This window comes from Phacochoerus africanus, chromosome 11, assembly GCF_016906955.1.
Source record: "Phacochoerus africanus isolate WHEZ1 chromosome 11, ROS_Pafr_v1, whole genome shotgun sequence".
Taxonomy (NCBI): domain Eukaryota; kingdom Metazoa; phylum Chordata; class Mammalia; order Artiodactyla; family Suidae; genus Phacochoerus; species Phacochoerus africanus.
Window position 1 is genome coordinate 37,638,115 of NC_062554.1, and position 4,382 is coordinate 37,642,496.

Genomic DNA, 4,382 nt, shown 5'->3' on the forward strand with positions numbered 1-4,382 from the left:
GCAAGGTTGTTCATGACCTAGCCACTGAAGTCCCAGAATAGCTTCTTCTGATACCTTCTACTGCCCTAAAAGGCAAAAAAGAAAAGAAAGAAAATAGGCAGAAGGAAAAGCAAAAGTACAAAACAAGAAATATAGCAAAGGCTGAGATCCGTGGTCAGGTTCGTGTCTAGAAGGGCATCATATTGACTATTCTGCAGCCCCGCACTGCTCCTATTTGGATTCAGGTAAATTTAAGGTAAACAGTTTACTAATAGGCCACATGCAGTGTGATGGGCGCATGTGAAAGTTAGCAGTGGCCAACTTTGACCAGACTGCATGTGTCTTAGAAGTGAGTTTACAGATCTCTGAATGCAGCTAAGAGATTAGAAGATTCATGGAGCGACACTCACTTTAATATTGTCCCTAGACTCAGATGGTGGTGGATATGACATTCTTAGCAAAGTGTGCTTATTTAAAAATAGGCATCTCTTACACTCCCTTTGCCATGGTATCAATGTGTGTTGCATCTGAATTTTCAGAGTAGTCTTTGACTACTAAAAATCTAAGAGTACTTTCTGTGAATAGATGTTTCCTATTCTCTTGACTTATCAGTGTAAGACAAAATAGAGGGCAACAGGGTCAGTATGGAAAAATGAAGGAGTGGCCGTGAACAGTGTGAATTTATCAACCAACTGGAATTTTGCTGAGCCACATCATTTGAAGAACTGATTTGCCAGCTGAGATAAGCTGCTATAAGGAGTCTTAGTCAATCTGAACTGTATCCATCTGGTTAAATTAACTACAACAGGAACTCTCTGGGGAAAAAAGGAGAAAAATTTTCTCTGTAATTTTATTCTACCGAGTGTGGTGAGATGTTCCTAAATGGACAAACTTCTAAATGACCATGTAATTCTCCATATTGGCAGGGCAGGAAGAAGAAGTATATAAATATGCAAAAGCTGTTTGATTTCATGGTTGCATGGATACCAAGCAGATGGGTAGATGAACACGAAACTGTTCTTTACAAACAGAGAGAACCTCTGTCAATCCAGGCTGCATCCATCTGGCTATACAGCAACAACCCTGCTTTATCCAAAAGAGACAGAGTAGATGAGAGAGACTGAGGGAGAGATTGAGAGAATGCTTTTAGGATCTAATTAATATTAAAATGGTAAAATAGCTCTCCCTTATATAAAGTTTGGGTTATAAACTCTTGTGAATGCTTGGAGACTGAATATCTTTGGATAAGATATTTGAGTGGCCTGTTTAATAACTTCAGTAGCACTGACAAGCAAGCTATTTACACTCTCGAAGACTCCATTTTCTTATCTATAAAACGAAGGATGACATTGATACAACCTCCTAGGGATTTTGCGAGGGTTAACTGAAGCAATGTTTATTTTTGTGCCAAATCTGGCACATAGTAAATGTTCAGTAATTATAAAAATAATATGAGTAATTTTATTATGATGTCTTCACAGCTACCTGCTCTTCCTGGGAAAATTTTCTATTCCTCTTTACTCCTTTCCCTTCCAGTTTCTTATCAGGCATTGTGTTCTCTTCATTGCTCTTTGCTTTTTAGTCATTAAAAACAGATGTTTCTCCCATGAAATCTCACTGTTGCCCAGTAGACTCGGAGAAAGAAAACTCATGTCAAAGGTGACAGAATGTCTGTAAGTTCCTTTCAAAGGAGGCTGCCTTTTCACCCTTCTCCCTTCCAATCTATTAGAAGTTGCTGTAGCCTCAAGAGTCCTTTGCCCATTTCTTTTTTAAAAAACAATTTCATTTATTTAAATAATTATGATATCAAATTATGTGGTATTGCATGCTCTCAGAATCTAAGGTAACCTGGAGTTCTAAGGGCGTCTTCCTCCTCCATCTCCCCTTCATCGATCACTGTTTGTGGTCCAGCGCCCACCCCCAGCTTCCCTGCAGCATTTCCTTCTACAGAACTTCTGGCAGATGGTGTCCAGCTTTTGTCTGAATGTCCCTCTGTCTTATAAGCCAGGCCAAGTCTTCTTTAGAGCTTCAAGAGTTACTTCTTTTTTAGGCTGACCCCAAATCTGACTCCTTTTCAATGGTCTTCTTTCTGACATCTGGAGTATGAGAGAATAAATGTAATTGCCCTTTCACGTGCCAGCCTTTCAGATATTTGAAACCGTTAACTCCTGTTAATTCAACTCAAGCAATAATACCATGCTCTCGTCCATCCTTCTGTCCTAGTGAAATAATTCTCCAGCATTTTCCTGTCCTATTACCCTCTCCTAAATGCCATTTAACTTTCACTGCTTGTTACTTAAACATGGTACCTAAGGCTTCGGGGTTCTACTTAAGGCTCGAGAAGAAGAACAAAGTAGGCTACGTTTTCCTGGGGCAATACTGCACTTCTCTTCACTCAGAACCAAAGGGCTTTCAGAGTTGAGGAAGCTACTTTGTTAGTACACATTATTATATACTATTATATAGAGATTACTTATTATTATACAGGCCTCCAGGGTCCAATATGAACTGCTTCAAGTCAGGAGAAGCTCACTTATCCTGTTATAGTACAGCTGAATTTAAGTAGATCCATTTGCAGATATATCCATCTAAGCTTTCACAGAACAAGTAATAATTTTTTGTTTGTTTTTTTTTGGCCATACCTGTGGCATATGGAAGTTCCTGGGCCAGGAATCTCATTTGAGCCACAGCTGCAACCTATGCTACAGCTGTGGCAAAGCCAGATCCTTAACCCACTGCCCTGGGACAGGGATTGAACCCACACCTTAGCAGCAACCCAAGCCACTGCAGAGGCAACACTGGATCCTTAACCACTGTGCCACAGGGAGCTCCAACAATTTTTATATAATTAACGCTTCGTCATTTCTTGCCTGGAGGCTTACAGCACCCTCCTCGTTATTTCCCTGTCCTTCATTTTTTTTTTTGGTCCGTTCCTAACTCACGTGCCACACTTCTGTCAAAGTCATCCCTTTTTAAAGTACAGCTCGAATTATGTCATTCTATCAGTTAAATTCTTTTTCTCCCCATCACCTAAACCCATAAGTGTTCTATGGATGAACTCCAGGAGAAAGCCTACGACACCTTGAAGATATATGTGCAGAATGCTGTGTGGAAAGAAAAAAATAGCTTTTAACAGGTGAAGTCTAAGGATTTATAAAGTAAAATCCAAACAATTTATGGCCAGGACAACTGAGAGGAAGTTGGGACCTTGGTTAAGAAAATATCCGGAGTTCCTGTCGTGGCGCAGTGGTTAACGAATCCGACTAGGAACCATGAGGCTGCGGGTTCGGTCCCTGCCCTTGCTCAGTGGGTTAACGATCCCGTGTTGCCGTGAGCTGTGGTGTAGGTTGCAGACGCGGCTCGGATCCCGCGTTGCTGTGGCTCTGGCGTAGGCCGGTGGCTACAGCTCCGATTCAACCCCTAGCCTGGGAACCTCCATATGCCGTGGGAGCGGCCCAAGAAATAGCAACAACAACAACAACAAAGACAAAAGACAAAAGACAAAAAAAAAAAAAAGAAAATATCAGGGAAAGGGGATTCCAGAAAAAGCACTGACTAAAAACCTATACACTGGAGTTCCCATTGTGGCTCAGCAGGTTAGGAACCCAACAGTGTCCATGAGGACGCAGGTTCAATCCCTGGCCTTGCTCAGTGGGTTAAGGATCCAGAGTTGCCACAAGCTGTGGTGTAGGTCACAGAGGTGGCTCGGATCTGGCATTGCTGTGGCTGTGGCATAGGCCAGCAGCTGCAGCTCCAATTCGATCTCTAGCTTAGAACTTCTATATGACACAGGTGTGGCCTTAAAAAGAAAAAAAAAAATGGAGACTATGTCTAACCTCACAAGACTGTCAAAAGGAATAAATGACCTAATGAATGTGTAGTGGTAACTATCCGGCTTTCTGGTTACCCAACACATTTGCAAACCCATGCTCTACATGGAGAGTGTACAGTAAATCCCAGAGCTCTCCGGCCTTGTTACAGGGGGAGATGGCATGTGACCTGGGCTCTGCTGATCACATCTGCTCACCCACCAAGGCCCCAGTGCCAAGGAGGGGGGCCTGGCGTGGCAATCATTGTGCTGATTGTGCTGGTGCTGGTGGCAGAAACATGGAGTGTCAGGGGCTGAGTGGGAACAAGGTTGAATCCTGATGCAGCAGGATCACCGGGGTGATGTGATCGCTCTTCTCCTCATTGGAGCCAGGACTACGTCAAGGTTTCAGATTCATTCCTAGAAATGGTCTCAAGTCTGCTTCACCAGGTTAACAACCACATAGTTTAAATAAAACTCTTTTTCTGAGTAGTCAGCCAGAATTGGCTTCTCTTGCTAGCCACTGTGACTTCTGACTCTAAATAAAGCAGGTGGAATGGTACTTATCATAAAGTAAGTGGACATAAAAGCCGCA